General features: G+C 46.5%; 1 protein-coding gene across 7 annotated transcripts in view; it reads right to left on the reverse strand.

Annotated features, from left to right (window-relative positions):
• LOC117897367 (sterile alpha motif domain-containing protein 5) overlaps positions 1–17,997 on the reverse strand; it is a 162,960-nt gene that overhangs the window by 19,352 nt on the left and 125,611 nt on the right. The gene's annotated exons all lie outside the window — the stretch shown is intronic.

Raw genomic sequence — 17,997 nt, forward strand, 5'->3', positions numbered from 1 at the left:
CATGATTCCTGCTGCCTGCTGCTGCTGCTGCCCCATGCGTGTGCCTCGCCATGGGGTGCCGTGCAAATTGACAGTCATCTCACCTATGCAGAGGCGCGGGCATAGGCGCTACCCATATACAAAATGAGCACATGAAAAGATCCAAAGGGTATACCGGATATGCAAAGGTGTTTGCAGCAGTCGAACCTATCTTAGGTGCAGCTGTGCAGTTAGAGAGTATCTTCTAGTCGCAATGCCATATAATAAATATATTTATAGTTGAGAAGTGGAGGAGCACGCAGGCAGGCGACGGAAATATACACAAAAAATGTACGCTCGTGTGTGTGTGTGTGTCTATGTATTGTGCAATTTGCGAGGAAATTGCCACGTTTAGCGTAATTTTTGCTAGTTATTGCCTCTTTGACTGGGATGCCTAAAGAAACACACCAAGAGAGAGTGAGAGAACAGGAGCAGGGCAGCTCCTTTTCGCTTTTAGCCTTTGGCTTTTCCACCAGAGCCACCATTCGTTTTGCCCCCTGCTCTCATCCTGTCGCCCTTTTTTTTTGTCCTTTTACGCTTTGGGTAATTTCACAATGAGCCCTTGAGGTGCTGGCTGGCTGACTGCTGTTGTTATTGGCCTTGTTTGGCCTTTTCATTAAAGGTTAACTCGGAAAGTGTCAACTTTTGATGAAGGAGCATCATAGCAGCAAGGAAGTGCTTCAGAAAAGAGTGTTTAACGCTCAATTGTGGGGAACAAATTTGTTAAAGACATATGTACAAAAGCTGCTCTGTGATGTATCCACACAACAAGGGTCAAAAGTCGTCGCTACTCTGAGCGTCTCGTGTCTTCGCATCCATCAACAAAATGCCGGCAGGCGAACATTTTCAATTTTCTCCCTCCTTCATGAAAAATGTGCTTCAATCTCATTATTATCTTCCGCACAAGTTTATTATGCAATTCCGTGTTTATGTGTCATCTCTGCTCGTACGGAATCAATTTCGTCTCCGGATTGGATTGGATATGTCATTATGTGCTGGTACGCGTATGTATCTCTGGCCTCATCACAGCTTGTCGTCGCACTCTGATGGCCAAGTCGTAACAACAAATTCATAAAGTCATTTGCAATTTGTGCTGTCAAAGGGGCAAAGGAGGCAAGCGACCAAATGCGTTCCGACAACCAATGCTGGCTTGGTACATAGAGATACAGATACATATATGCTCGTACTTATAGTTATGGCTGTTATATTTTTTGCCGGGATGGCTGGGAAAAACCAACAGAGCAACAAGAGCAAAGCAAGCAAAATAACTGTCGCAATAAAATAATTTATTGAAGTTTTGCAATGCCAGCGACAAATGCAATAAACTGCGAGAACTCAGAACTCTGTCTTGGGTTCTAACGCTCCAACCTCCGCTCTATCCCGCTTCCCGGTTCACATGACGTATGCGTTATAAATTTATTTTCAATAGCACTGCAGGACTCTTCCCCGGAACCAGAAGGAGCAGCAGCAGCAGCAGCACCAGGCTGGGGTTTATTGGCAACTCTTGACACACATCCGCGTGTGAGGAGAGAAAAAGTGGAAACGCGGCAGACCAAGACAAACAGCAGGCGAGGAGGCAGTTAGTTAAAGGCGGAGAGCAGGAGCTGAAGCAGCATCTGAAGCTAGAATGGGTGCCAGGATAAAGGATAAAGTGATGTATGAGTTTAACGCCCTCACGTATCGCGTAGACAGCAACAGCGACAGGACCTTCCTGTAGCTCTCTGTAGCAAAAACTTGTCTAAGCACGAAAAAAATATTAAGCGAGGAAATATGTTGCCACGATATTGACAGAACGAATCAGAGGTGGTGTGAGGGGCAGAGAGACCACGGGATTTTGGCAATGACAGCAACAGAAAGGAAGGGGAGGCAGGAGCCAGAGAAGAAGTCGAAAACTTTTTGGCAACGAATTCTGTTATTTCTGGTCCTCTGGTTCTGGCCAAATGACTTTGTTTATTTCGTATCATTCCGTACACTCGTATTCCATTCCGGTAATCAGCTGCTGGCTTTGGCTCCGGCTCCGGCTCCGGCCATGGCTCTGTGCCCCCGAAAAACAAATTACAACTGCACTAAGACAACAGGCTAATAACTTTTGACATGTGATTCTGCAAGTGGCATTGGGTTTACTACTTATGCCTGCTACGTTTGCTCATTAGCCCTGGCCCCGAGACGGTGGCAAGTGAGGCAAGACGCGGCGCTCGTTCCACGGCTTGGGGCTGTCAATTTTTTGCGCAAACTTCTTTTGGCACTCGACTGGCGGCCTGCTAATTGATGACGTCTCCGCCTCGACGGGAGCTTCTTTTTGTACAAAATGTAAGAGGGTACATGGCCTGGGACAAACAGTTTGCTTGGATTGGAGATTGGCTTAAGATTGTTGCCATCTTTGTTATGCTTAAGAGTGAACATTATACAAAAAAATCTTTCAACAGAAAACCTTCACAGATAGTTGCATGCTTTGTGGATATTTCACTGAAATATTACGTCGAAATTCGCTTCAAATCACCCACCCAGGAAAGATAGAGCATTCGTGCAACTTCAGCAGAGAGTGTGACTGAAATATAATCGGATTCCATTCGCTGGCAAAAATCCGTTTAATGAGCAAACAAAACGCACGCAAAAATTACAAAAGAACTCGCCCAAAGTAGACGTAAGAAGGGCGGGGCAGGGGCCAGTGGTCAGTGGGGCAGAGGGCGCTGTATTTACACAAGTCTTCGAGAGGGAGCGAGAGCAATCGCCACATGCAAACACCAATTAGAGTGACCACAAAGCAAACAAAGGGCATCAATTAAGGGGACAGAGCGATGGACCTCAGACTCCTTGAGTTTGCATTTCTCATCAGCGACGGGCCAGCCAGCTCATCCTCCGGCAGTTGGCAGTCGACTGTTCAACCATTCAAGCGTTCAAGCATCCATCAATTGCAAATTGTAAATCGCAAAATCTATTTGCAAGTCACAACATGGGAAGCACACACACATACACACACACAGAGACACAAACGCTAATGCTGATGCTGATGATGGCTGGAAGGCTGGGCAGAGATCCGTTTCCGTCGGCTGTAATCAGCTGAAAGAAATCAACTTGAGGCCAAAGCGTTCACTGAAGCGATGTCCATGTCGGATGTCAGCCAGCAACAACGAGCACTTAAGGGTTAATTTCATAAATTGTACATCAAAGCGGCAGGCAGCAGCAACAGATGAAAGTGCGGGGAGGGGGACAGGAGTTGGGGGCCGTCGGTGGCTGCGGCATTTGCCCTGCAGTTGACAATTTTTGAAAGTCAGTGATTTGTAAATAATCCTTTTATAAGCACAATGGCTGCTCGTTAACGGCAAATGAGTTTTGACATGGCCAGTGGACATTTTAACAGCCCCAACCCCAACCCGCACACACACACACGCGCCTCCTCCTCGCCACTGCCTATCGCTGTGACAATCTGGGAATGAGGCCCTGAATAATGCCTGACCATTAACACAGTCATCATCATCATCATCGTCGTCGACGTCGTTGTTGTAGTAGTCCTTGTCCTGTTCCCTTGTTCTTTTCCCTGGCAATTTCAGGCAACACCATATTCCTAGCTGGTGGTTGCCATTTCCCCCCCATCGCTTTCAGTGCTAATATCCCGCATACATGCAAAGATCCCTGCCTGCCTGCCTGCACAGGATTTTCCTCTGCAGCGGCTTTCCATTAAGGAAAATGCTATTTTGTACTTACATCCTACATGAACATGGCGCAAAACTCAAGACCGAAACGAAACTATGTTAACTTGTTAAAAAGCACAAAACTTGAGGCGTTTACATCACTTCCACACTCTGTTCGCTGTTCTCTGCTTGCTGCTCTTCCTGTGTGGAGGAATTCATTAGCCAGGCCAGGAGTATCGACAGGATGCCCCGTCCTGGATGATGGAGAGTGCTGCCGTGTCGTGTCTGCTGCCTAAAAGTATTTTCTAATTAAATACTCATGTTTTACAATATGGCGCTGACATTCTGCGGAAATGCCTTTTAATTTCCACATTTGAGATGCGACAGAGAGCATCACACACAAATATACACACACATGTGGCTCTTCCCACCCCAATCTCTTGGGCTCACTACCCTTTTGCTCAAACGTGGCACATTTTGAGTTTAATTTGCCAGAAATGAGTTTTAGTTTTGCGAAGAGGACACACACACACACACACACACACAAACATATTTCATCTTCAGGTTGGAGGGCACCAACACTCTTTTGCTATATCATTTCCGCTGCGGGGGTGTGTGGCATGTGGCATCCAAGCACAGTCAAGCAGCTGCCTGCTGCTCCTCTCTCTCACATACATTAGCAGCAAATAATTTAATTTCTCATTTGTAAAGTGATGGAAAAATCATTTGAAACAGAACACAGCGAGAGAGTGGGGGGATGGGAATGCTCTGCATTAAAAGGGTTGTTTCCCCATCTCCACCAGCTCAAAGAAGCAATGGGAAAAATTACGCATACGCCACGTTTGACATAAAATTGCGCATAATGACGAGAACGATGTGGCAGCTGTGGAGCTGTAGCTGTAGCTGTAGCTGTAGCTGGATCCTGCGTTAAAGTCACGAGTCAACGTCACAGACAGCCGCGGGACATTTGCAGGGAGTGGCACTGGAAGTGGGAGTGGGCGGGCGGTGACTGCATTACATTTCAATTTTCATTTTCATTTCCATTTTTCCTGCCATTTAATTTTAATTCATTTGCATTGTCTCTGCCCCTATCCATCTCTCTCTCTTTCTCTTTCTCTGTTGGTGTTCTTTTGTTTCTTTGCCGTGTTGCAACTCCTCTTGCCTCTCTCTCGCTTCCTTGCAACAAATGGAATGAAATCAGCCATAATTAGCATAATATTTCATACTTAATATAATTTAAGTTGGCAAAATGCACGACAGTCTCTCTTCCCTCACTCGCTATCTCTCTCTATCTCTTTTATTAGTCGTCTCCCCCTCCCTGGCTGGCTTGCCGCTGTTGGAGTGACAGCCATGCAATGCCCAGGACAATGCAAGTCCTGCACAGTGGATGCAAAGTGCTCCTGCCCTTGCCTCTTCCGTTTGACATATGCACACGCAAAGTGCAACGTTTGATTGCCACGCCCTTCCCTGTCAGTTTTTCTATGGCTTCCACCCACAGGACGCGAACATGAACTCGAACCCTCCTCGCTCTCTCTGTTGTTAGACAACCTTCACGCACGTGCCCTCTGGCTGGATTGTCTTTGGCAATTTATGCGTTAGCCCTGACGCAATTATGCGAAATTTTCGCACACAGCTGGAGCCCCCCTCTCACACAACAAAAAGGGCAGATTGGCAGTGGATTGGGCGTGTCTAAACGCTTGTTGCAGGGGCGTGGTATTTTAAGTTTTGTCGGGGTTTTGGTTTTTGGCTTGGGTTTAGAGTTGGGGCTCTTGCCGGGGCTTTTGCCGCGTAATTTAATTACTTTTTTGCGGCATTTATAGACAATGATGATGGGGTAATGATGAGGACGAGGATGTGGATCTGGATGAGCATGAGGCAAGGGACACTCATTTGTTGGGGGCTGTTCTGTTTCACTGGCAATTAGATCTTTTGGCCAGCAGCAGCAGCAAGTGCTTGAGGTCATATTAGAGGAAAATTAATGTTGTTTTAATTGTAAATGAGTCTAGCAAATGAACAATGTCGGTTGACTAATGGCAGGGGTTGGTTATAATTTCTTCTAATGTCTAGACATTTGGGGAGGCTCGAGTGGGGGAATAAAAGATGAACGAACTGAAGATTGATGTTTATGGGATCTGGGAAATATTTACTGGTTTATTCATGGGTTTGTTAGAGCTATGAAAGTTCGTTAAGTGTAAAAGCTAAAAGAGTTTATTTATATTTTTGGTTAAAGTTGACCTGAATCAGCTCCAATCACATTTTAAATTGTTTTTTTATTAAAGAAAACTTTATCTTCCGATTTCTTTGCATTTTTTTCCTCACATTTTTTCTTTGTGAATATTTCCAACCTGTTAAATGTTTTCTTTTTCCCATTTATCATGATAATTGTTTGGCTAATTATGTGTACAAGATTCTGCCTCTTTCAAGCCTTGCTTCCCATCGAGGATGATGGATTTCATTTTCGGGTTTCTGCAGAAACATTAGTCACACAATACGAGAGTACCATAGAAAAACAAAAACACGTTAAAATTGACATTAAATGCACAATCGAACAAGAAAGAAATGACAGCAAAAAGGAGAGTAGCAACAACAAGAAGAACGACAAAATACATGGACTAATCTGCCACAGCAACAACATCAAGAACGACAACAAAAACAACAGCAAGAATAAGAAGAGGGGGAGAGAGAGAGAGAGAGAGTGAAAGAGCTATGGGACATGTCCATTCATGTCGGTGCGCGTGTGAATGAGTAGAAGGCAAAGCGACTGACAACAGCATGAGAAAGTGCCAAAATGACTAACGCACGAATGGTAGGCAGAAGGGGGGCGAGCGAGAATGGTATGAAGGAGCAGGCATCGATGGGTGGGCGGGGTAAAGCATGACTGGCAGTGCCATAGAGAGACAGAGAGAGATAGATATACTGAGGCTCTGACAGATTGAGTTTCATTTGGGTGGAAGGAAACCAAAGTCAAACGAGGAGCAGAAATATTTTGCCAAATTACATTTCAACAGCCTTTTGCTGTTACAGTTTTTTTTTGTGTCCCACTCCCCACACATTCTGTGAGCATATGCGCGACTATTGATACTCTTTCTAACAGCAACGGGGGGTATGGGAAATGTGGTACTGTTTCATAGAAAGGATGGAAACCTTTCCATTAGCACTCCTTTTTGAGGTTTATATCTGGAAAAGTCTGTTTAGAGTATTCCCCGTTTCGGCCTGGTTGGAATTAGCCTTTGCTTAGTGTGGGTCTCTCCTTTTTTCGGTTAGTGAAGAAAAAATTTCCACATTTGGCACATCAATGTCAAATTGAGGCATCGGTCAGACAGCAGACACACACGCAGCGAGTGGGAGGGGAAAATGGCAGCCAGGAAATTGCCAAAGCTGCACATGTGTGTGTGGGTTTTTCCTGGGAAAGTAGACATAAAATGAAATGAAATGAACAAAAAAGATTTCTATCTCGAGCGCTGATGCTGCTGCTGGCTCGCTGCCCACTCGAATGGTCAAAGTTGCTTAATATGACAGCTGCTGGCCGGGAAACAAATGAGAGTGTGTACGAGTAATAAATGCTGTGGCACAGGACACACAACACGGGAGGGTTCAAAGTTCAGCCAAAGAAACTGCAATTGCCGTACACGCACACAGAGACAGAGGGAGAGAAACTATCTTTGGATGTGGAGTGGCACGTTGCTTGTTAAGGCGCAAAGTTCTTTATCATTTGATGCGCTACACGCCCCCGCGCCAGCCGTCAGGCCCTTGTGGCAACGGTAAACCGATGCTAATCCGTGGCAGCAGCAGCTTTGAATGCTTAAAACAATTTACTTTGATGCTGCCCCACGACTGACTGCCTTCCTGTCCGCCCGCTTGCCTGCCTGCCACATCGCAATCCAATTGACTTCATTTGTCCAACTGGAAAGCACAAGACAAAATGGATTAAGTGCCCCCAACCCGATCCAAAACTGTGGCCATTGTCCAGCTCAACTGCCCGGTGGGGGTGTTCCAGTCGTAAGAAGGATAATGGCTCTGTGGCACCCTGGAGTCATATTTGCAGTTAACCGCACATAACAATGGGCACCAGGCACAGGCTCAGCGTTTTGATGAATTCATTCACTCACTCCCCTCCTATCTCAATCATCCTTGCCACATACCCTGCCCGACTGAGGGTTGTTTTTGGGGGAGGGCGGAGGCAGGGGCGGGGCAGGCATATGAATTGATTTGCTGTCAGACGCGAGACTACAACGCTGCGGCGGCTGCATGCACGAGTTGCCATTTGGGCCCCCAGCTTTGCTCCTCATTATGCCGCACATATGGCCATGTTGCCACACCCCCATCCATCCAGCTGCCACTTGGTATGCGCCGGCATGTGGCAAGAGCTTGCCAACAAAGCATTTGCCCACAATTTTTGTGTCCCTTGCCTCTGATTTCTGCCGCCCACAATCAATTTGCATTGTCTCAGCTGCTTTGATATCCAATAAGTTCGCTTTCCAATTAGTTTGGCGGATCCTCAAGTCCCGGCTTAATTCCATTATCATTAACCGAAGAAGAGAGAGCGCCCAAAACCAGCCAAAACTTTTGCCGGCAAACAAGCTGTCAACATTTTAATAAAACAGGAAGGAAGGAACCCCCAAATAAAGAAAAAAACAGAAGGCAGACCAGGAAAACGCTTTGGCAAAATATTTGTATAAAATTAAAAAGGCAAAATGGACGAGGCGGGTGGGAGAACGACAAACTGGCTAAGAAAAACCCAGGGTACTACTCTCATTCTCGCTCTCCCGCTCTCTCTCTCTCTCGCAGTCTCTCATTCTCGCTCTCTCCTTGGGGCAATAAAACTTTCTTCATCAAGTCAACAGCAGCAGTGGCATCAGCAGAATCAGCACTTGGCTGGGGTCCCGCCAGCGCGCGGCGCCTAAAACTATGCTTAATTTTTTATCAACTGCAAGTCACGGCAGCGGCAACGGCAACGAAGACGTCGACCCAAAGACCAACTTTTACTCTGGCTTTGGGCCAAAACCAGGGCGGCAGGGGTGGAAGGCAACTGAGAGGAGAGCCAGTAGCTGTGACAACGCAGATTGTGTGCTGCGGTGAAAGCCGCGGAAAATGAGAAAAGAAAATGGCAACATTTGGCCTATAACACAGCGCCTACCTCGCTGCTTAAAACAAAAGGGCGTCCGTTGAACTTTCACCAGCAGCAACAACTAAAAAAAAGCAGAAGGAAAACTATAAAAAGAGAGCGGAGAGAAAGAGAGAGCCGCGGGCAGGGAAGGGGCCTAGAAGGCTGTTGGAGTAGGCCGTGCAAAAAGTGTCCAAGTGGGCGTGTCGCCTTCTGTCGTAAATAGTTTCATGGCGTACAGCAGACAGGGAGAGCCGACACACTGAGAGAAAGCACATGGCAATTATAGACTCAAGTCAGAGTAAGCATAGCAGCAGCTTTAGATCTTCAACTGCTTAAAGAATTTGCAATTTAATTTCACAGATTAAAATCCCCCAAAGATACTGAAAAGGCCTCCGGGTAGATCCCTGTTTAACCCTCAGTGTTGGGGCGGCAGTTGCCTGTTGGCACTTTGGCAGTCAACAGACAACGAACAACAGACAAGTGCAGCCCTTTTTCTTCCTAATGAAGCCAGCCAAAAACAGCAGTCCCTACCCCACTCCCAGTCCCCCCCGCAGTACACCAGACACAATGTCTGCCCCGTGTTTTTGTGTGAGCCGAAAAGTGCATATGTACATGCCGCTGTTCTGTCTGTCTCCTCCTCAGTTCTCCTCAGTCCTCCCTCACCCCCTTTCATGCGCAATCTGCCAGCCATCTGTGAGGCGTACACACTTGTCAGCCAGGCCCTTGCCACTGCCACTGTCCGTGCCCCAAACGGTAGACACTGTTGACAGCCGGAGCACAAGGTGCAGCAGCAGTGGCAGCAACATGGGTGCACCACCACGCCCCACTTGGGATACCTTGTGTGCCACGTCGACGGCCGCTTGACAACTATCTGTCCGGGTGTGTGTCTGTCCGTCCGTCTGTGTGTCTGTCTGTCTGTCCGTTGAGTGTCCGTTTGCTTGCTGTTTGGCTTTTAGTGCACTTGCCAATTGCCTGACCTAGAAAGTGGCATGCAACAAACAACAAGCAACCCCATGCACCCTTTTTAGCTGGTTTTTCGGGGAGTGCGCTGAACACAAAAGGCTCCTTCTTACCCTGGAAACTCCCTTTATCTAGTTGTATGAAAAGTGTCTCCAAGTCGGAGTAGATCTGATCGCTGATATAGCCAGAAACAAGGGGTATCTAAAGCTCTAGCACACTGGCAAAGAAAGCCATTTCTTTATCCCTGACTTTTGCACCGATTCATTGCGTGTTTTTAGTGCACTTTTCTATTCTCGTTTTTTTTTGGGTGAACTGGGAGAGGGTGGGGCGTATTTTTATGGCTCCCTGACTCTCTTTTTTTTTGCCAGCTGTAAATCTGTTAAGCTCTTGAGTGCCCCACGGTTACTGGTTACTCCCACTCTGCCACTCTGTCACATTTTTGTCGCTGGATATCAGTGCTGTTGTGGCGAACAAATTAATACAATTTTATGACGACATTCCCCCAGGCAACGGCACTTGCATTTATTATGCTAATTTCTCACTCTCCAACTGCTGATTATTGCTTATCAAAGCTATTGGCGCTTTGGCAATTGCAATTCCATTTTATGTGTGTGCCACACACACTCTCTCTCTCTTTCTCTGTGTGTGTGTGTGTTGGCAGGACATTAAAAATGCAAAAGTGATTATCTCTAATGGGAACGTACATATGCAAGAGAGAGCCATGGGGAAATCTAACCAAAGTGTAGGAGGGCTTTGATTCCGCTTGGATTGAATCGATTAGAGTCGCCTGGAGGGCATACCCACACTCATACCCACACCCAGATCGTTTAGAAGCAAATCAAACAACAAATGATTTCAGTTTAGCCACAAAAAAGGCATCAATTTCATATCAATCATTGCCACTCACACTTCATGCCACACTGCCATAGACTCGACTCATTCTCTCGCTATTATAGAGTTCTTTCCATTCGTTTAGCCGCAGACAGATGGATGCATGGGGACAACAAGAGCCTCAATGCAAATCCGCACAATGCAAATTAATATAGCATACTTAACAGCCCGGGCAATCAGTTTTGCGGCAAGTAAATGACTGACACATACCCTGTAATGCAGCAGTACAATTGTGGAGTTGTTGCTGGTAGATTTTTAGCTATAAGTTTTATGATTTTGCACTAGAAAAAGCTACTGTTTGGGCATAATATGAACTTATGTTTTCGTTCCTTTGGAACTTTATTTCTATTTACTCACTCCATATATATTCTTTAGGCATTTCTCTCAGTAAAGGATTACCTTATAGTCGTTGCTCAAAACTCGAAAATGTGTGCGTTGGATTTTATTCTGTTTTTGTGTTTCATTCGACAGAGATTGACACTTTCCCTCAGCAGCAGGAGCGGCCGCAACAGTTGCACATTTGATTTGGTTTTGTTTGTTCTCCGACCACTCCCTCCCACTCCCACTCTCTTTGAACCCTTACAGTGAAAATTTACCACACAACTGACCCCCTACAACCCCCGCCCTTGCGTGCGAAATCCGCGTAGCCTTTCTGCTGGCTTTTGTTGTTGTTTTATCAACGTTGACAAATCTTTATGTCGCCTGCAAAATTTTTTGTGTGTTTTTGTTGTATTTTTTGTTGTCTGGTTTGTTTGTTGGTTTATGCCCGGCACTCTCTCCCGCTCTCACTCACTCTCGCTATTTTTCATTAGAGCCGTTGCCTGCGGTTAGAGCGGGGGGCTGGAGGCAAAGAGGATTTGGATTTAATTTATTTAAATGCTTATCACGAAAGGCTTAAATGTTGTTGCGCTTGTTGCGGCGGCGACGACGCTCGAAAGCGGCTTAGGGAGAAATGAATCTAACAATCTAAAAGGGAGAGAACCAAGGCCCATCCGCTCCCACAACCAATCCCCCTCCTTCCACAACAGTGCAATGGCTGATTGTCTGAGTCATGTATGGCTTAATTAAAGGCACTCGCAGGACCCAAGACAGCAGGAAAGGAAGAGCAGAGGCAGCAGCAGCAGCAACAGCCGCAAGACAACACCGCAAATCGGACAAAGGTATCGAGGGGCGGACGGTGCCCAGGACAGAGGACACAGGATGTCTTTTGTGACTGGAACAAGAACTGGAACGAAGAGTTACAACCGCAAAGAAGGGTAAATCAAGAGAATCGAGACGGTGGAGGGTTCTAGAGATACTCGCAACAACTGCTCCGACGTTCAATTAATTATTCAGGCGAAAATGTTTCATATCCTGTGTGCACTACATACGAAATAAGTTCGACAGCTGCTGTTGACCTCACCTCAAATTGGTTAAAGGACCTTGCCTCGTGTTTTGTTTGCTGTGGCAAAATTTATGGTTTGCAAATTGTTTTGCACCCAAAAAGGTTAAACCTTCCACCCATCCCAACAACCCACCCGATGGGGAGAGGGACGAGGGATGAGTAACATATTTGGTAGCTCGTTGAAAAGTCAAAGGCGGCAGTGGCCGAAAGGTCCAACTGCGAGGCTGCTGCTGTTGCTGCTTTGCATGCCAAACGAGCCTGAACCTCCCTCCACCGAAGTCTCAAGGTTGCGGAGGATGGAGGCTAGGAGGAGGTTGGGTTGCCGCCCCCTCCCCGTCCCAGAATGTTGTTGATGATGATGATTGTAATCCGGTTTGTAAGTTATGTGCTGCTTAATTGAGTTCACATGCACATGACCTGAATTCTTGATTGCAGAGCCCCGCCGCACTCCTGCTGAGCATCTTCTGCACAGTATTCTCCTAAAAACCCAAGGCAAATCCCATTCTGCCCTTACGAAGAATGGCTGTATGTGTGAGTGTGTGTGTGTGTGCCCGTCAGGTGTTCTGACTGCTGATGAGGCCGCAGCACGTGTTGCCCTCCATTTCAGGGCTCAGCAGGAGCAGGAGCAGGAGCTGGGGCAACGGAAGGAGCAGCAGGGATCAAGGATGTGGCATAGATAGGAGCAGGTTAACCTGCAACTTGATTTCACTTATCCCTTTTGCTTCTTTTCCCTGCTTTTATTACGTAATTTTATAGTTTACTTCCATTCTCTCTCTCTCTCTCTGTCTCTCTCTTTGTGTGTGGGCGTGGCACCTGCCCTCTAGGTGCGCCTCACGTGCCTCACAGCAGCAGCCGCAGCAGCAGCGGCAGCATGGAAAAACAATCTCTTAATTTTCGTAAATCTGCACATCATAATTTATTTTAATTGCCACTAAGACCCTCCCCCACACTCCACGAAAGCGAGAGGAGCACTCCTCTGGCTGTCTGGCTGCCATAAAAAATGACCCAGACTTTATTTCGGGGTAGAAAAATACGTAGGAAAAGCAATTTATGATAGCCACATGGATTGTTTATGATGTCTGGCCGTTTGCCTGGAACATTTACCTGAGGCATCGTCGGAAAATCTCGTTCAACCGTATCCCAGAGAGGAAGAGCAAGAGCGCAGCTCCTCCTCTATAGATAAATGAAACTAATTTAGTGAGGTGCTCCTCAAGAGCGCAGAGAATCCTGGCGAAACAATCTAAACAAAAGGTAAGGGCTTAAAATCATTTGCCCGCAAAAATCCCTGCCCCGAAAAGCTCACAGGGAAGTCCAGGAGCATCTAGGGAAGGAAAGTGTCGAATGGAGATACTCTTGTACAGAATGATTTTCCAACTACATATTCGGAAGTAGCATTTCCAAGGGTATACCAAAATCTGGAGTCATAAAAATGGTTGTACATAAAAATATATGTAAATATATGCACCTGCCTCTGGAGAGACCCTTTGGGGTTTCCTGTCCCTGATGTTACCTTTTACCTAAAGCCCAAATACACCTTAACTTTTGCTAAACACACACATATACACGACAGGAGTAGCATCAGAAAATGGTAGGCGGGGTAGGCGTGGTCTGCGGTAAGTTTTTGGCTGCTGGAACTTTTTCCCTCACTTTTTGGCAGCGTGGGGCAAAACTGTTGCTATTTTGCCAGGCGCCGAAGCCTCGCTTGCTTTAGCATTTGACAAATGTTGGCACAAGACACAAGGACCTCATACACACACTCACAAGCACACAGACAGGATATGCCATGGTGGTGGTGGTGGTGGTTGAGGTGGTTGTGGCTGCGGCTGTGAGATCCCCTGGAGGCCTTACTATGAGGCTTTTAATAGTTTGATGTATGAGTAGCTCATGCTTCTTCTACGTGTACGAGGTAGTTCCCCCCACTGCCCCATCCATTGATGGCAGCCGCACATATGCAAATTTTTCCCTAAAAAGGGTTCGGCTTCCGTCTAAGCCTGCCTCTGCCTCTTGTGTCCCGTGATGGAAATTAACACAAATGTATTTAGTTTCTATGGGTGGGTTTGGGTTGTGTTTTAAAGGTGCTCTAATGGCTGTCTTGTCTCTGCTCTGCCCGTTCGTCGCTTTGGGGACTCAACAACTTTTTAAGCTAATTTTAATTCCAGTTGCGTTCGTTTTTAAAGTGAGGAAAATGAGTTAAGGAATTTATGTGGAAATGAGTTTCCCCCACGAACACAGGAGATGCAAACATACATACTCGTATATCCTTTTGTTGTTGTCGCTGGCAAATAATGAAGACAAGTTCAAAGCAAACATAAATAAAATTGTTAACATTCTTGCGCTAGCGCCCCTTCCACCGTTCCACCATTCAAATTCCCATTCTCTCTTGCCCCATCATCATCATCATCACGCACACGCCCCAACAATTGAATTGTGCTTGTGGCACAGCGGAGTGAGAAGTGAGTGCGAAAGATACAAAATTTCTATATATACGTACATAAGAATGTATCTAAAAATAAGAGAGAGAAAACAAGAAAAACGCAGCGCTGCTGCTGCAAAAGACAAAAAACTTTTTCCTTTTCGTTGGATGGCAAATGAAATTCGCTCGTTTGATGTGAGGCACGACCCCAGTCCCACTCCAGCCCCCAAGAGTTCGGAGCACGAGTATGATGCTCCTTTTCAGCTGAATTCGGTTTTTGTATTTTTATTCTTTTCCTTTCTTTGGCTGCTTTCACTTTGGGCGTCGCCTTGTGCAATTGTTTGAATACTTTTGCAGCGCAATAAATTAGTTTCGTTTGAGTTAACGTGCCGAGACGAAGGCCAGACTCAGACTCAGACTCAGACAAACTTATAATCATGTCAGTCAAAGGCAACATAAGGGCAATTTTTTCGGTTATCCTCTGGCCCGGCAAAAAGTTGAAGCAGACAGCCCCAAGCAAAGGACTAAACGCAGCCACAAAAAAATTAACCAGCCAAATAAATCAATAAAATATAAATGAATATGATCAGGAATATTATTAGTTTAAATCTTAAATCATTTCAACATTTCCTGATATTCTGTTTATGAATTTGAAGCTTCCACGAAGTCTGGTGAAAAATCTATGGAGAAACGCTCCTGCCACCATGTAAAATGACCAAAACCCATTGACTTTAATGCCGAGACCAGCACTTTAGCCAATATAAGTGTCGAACAAAGTCCAAAATATGTTCATAATTCCTGGCACAGCTCCACTTCGACTTCCACTTCCCAGGGACCTTCCCGTTCTTCAGCTCCTGCTAATGCCTTAATGCGCAGCAACAATAAATGTCCAATGCTCAATGAAGCTGAAAGTTGAAAGGCAGAAGCTGATGCAGAAGCTGAAGCTGAAGCTGATTTTGGAAAGCTGAAAGGAGCTGGCGGACGTGGTGTTGAAGTGCAACTATTTGGCTGCCACAGCAGCTCCAACAGCTCCAGCAGCAGGCTCTCCATTGATGCAGCCAGAAGCCATTGAGCTGGTAATTGAAAAGCGAACAGCATTGGATATATCAACAATAGCAGCACCAGCAGCAGCAGCAGCAGCCAGTCACTGAAAGGCAACAGCGACTTAAAGCTGTTGACACTCTTCGGAGGGTTGAGGAGGGCCAGGGATCTGGTCCATAAGTCTGCGGATTATAAACTTGTCAGATTTGAGGGTCTCAAAGGAGCTGACTGCGCTCAAACTGAAACACGATTCCTGTTTATATTTGTATTTATTTTTATTTGCTACCATAATTGAAGTGCGCCAAAAAACACCGCCCAACGCAACCCCCTCATGGGAAAATTATGCAATTTTCATAATGCTCGCCCCATGATTGAGATCATTTGTTGTAGATACCACAGAGAGACGTCTGCGACCCTTTTGTGACTGCGGCACCAAGGAACAAGGCACGCGGCTGCCTCATACCAATTGTGCGGTTGAACAGAGCGGAGCGGGCGGCTGTGGCTGTGGCTGTACCTGGGGGGGAGGGCTGCTGAGCAATTTTCATAACTTCATTTGCATTTAATAGAAGGGAGATTGCTGTAGAAGGGGGAAGTGCGCCCAATGCAAATAGAAATAATAACAAAAATTAAGTAAAGCTAAAAAGTTTCTTTACTTTGCTTCTGAAATTTGTTTTAAAGTCGGAAGGGGTATATGGATTTTTGTGGATGGAGACGTATAACTGTACATGTGTATAATGGGGGGTACCTTCTAGTCGAGACACACACACAAACTGTATTCTATTCACATTTTGCAGTGTGTCATGGCAACAGCACACGCATGTCACCATCAAATAAATCACTAAACGCTGTGACAGTGTCAAATGTCAGGAAAGGAGAGCGGAAGGCCCTTGGAACAGCAGGGCAGGACAGGACCAGAACCAGTAGCAGGAGCAGGAGCAGGATCAGCATGTGGAGCGGGTAACGGGTTACGAGCAAGCGGAAAGGGTAATGAAGGGGGGATAACTGAAGTGGTGTGGATTGGATTCCGGAGAGCAGCCGTTCCGGTGCCCAAAAAAGAAAAAAATGAAACACCATCGGATGTTGTCTCAGTTGGTAGGCGCACGGGGACAATGACCGTCCTGCCCAATACCCCGTTCTTTGGCTACCCCACCCTGTGTCCCTCCCACCTCCCTTACTGTCACCCCCTGTTACCCTGTGCGCTGCGTCGCGTCACTTCATTGTTGACATTTAACGTGTTCGTGTTTGGCGTGACAAGTGACATGCTGCGCCTGCGACAACCTGACGGCCGTCGACTCGCTCCGACTCCGCGCGACCAACTGTTGAGGTCTGGGGCAGGGTTCGGTTCGCAGCGGTTCGGTCCCTTTGGCACCCCGAAAAAAGAAGGGTTGACGCTGTATACGCTAGGACAAAAACGTTGGCTGGAACAAAAGGTAGCGTATAATTGCATAAATATGCAAATTAGTGAGCGAAACGAGTGGCAAGTGATGGGTGGGGGGGCTGCCAGCCAGCCAGCCAGCCATCCTGGCAGCCAGCTTGCCTTGACGCATTGTCGCCCCCAATGTCAACGAGTGTCGTCTCACACAGACAGACGGACCTCACTCTCATGCACCACACGCACTCTTCAATGTCTCCCAACCACCGAAGTCTGTCTACCTTCAGGATGTGCGAGGCGCTCGAGCAAAAATCTACAGCATACTTTGCAGCTGCCCGACTGCATCCGTTACCACGTTCCCTTCCCTGTGCGCGTGTGTGTGTGCGGCATATCAATGCTGCAACCAAAATGGTTATAGCAGGGGGGTTGGAAAAGTATTTGCAGCCGTTGGCATTTTGCATGAACGGAAATGTGTCTAATTTCAATACAAAGTGACTTTGTCAGACAGTGTGCGCTCGGTGGGGGCACAGACACAATTCTTCGTTTGTCTTTGTGCAATTGCACTAACAAGCGACACATGAATACACTCAAACACTCACACACAGTCACACACTGCAGTGGAAACACTCAAATAGTCAGGCATGCATTACCTTCATTTGGCAACAGTTTTCATTTCCATTTCAATGCACAAAGGTGCGCTCTGGTTGTTCCAAGTTCAGCCAGCACCGGCACCAGCAAAGAAGTTTTCAAAAGGGAGGAGAGCAGAATATTTTTCCAAGCAGAATAATAAAGGGCACAAAAATGGGAAAAATAAACGCAAGGTGGGGGCTAACCAATACACTCATGCACCCAGATTGAAGCACTTTTCATATGAAGCCTTTGGCATACCTCTGATCAAGTGCACGGCACCCGCTCCCCCATGGCTGCCAAAGGGGCATATCAGAAGGGTAAACAAAATGTTATTTATTGAAAATTGTTATAGATCTTCCCCCCAAACCCCCAAGCGACAAGAATCTTAATTTTGTTCGCAAGTTCCTTTGGTGCTTAAAGGAAAGAAAGAATTCCCTTTTGGCATGTCCCAGGGCAAGGCAGGACAGGATAGGGCAAGGGCAGGGATGGGGCTGCGCACTCGAATCCACTTTGGTCTGAGCGGTGGCGGCAACGGTAACTGCGACGGCG

The sequence above is a fragment of the Drosophila subobscura genome, chromosome O (genome assembly GCF_008121235.1).
Source record: "Drosophila subobscura isolate 14011-0131.10 chromosome O, UCBerk_Dsub_1.0, whole genome shotgun sequence".
Classification (NCBI taxonomy): Eukaryota; Metazoa; Arthropoda; class Insecta; order Diptera; family Drosophilidae; genus Drosophila; species Drosophila subobscura.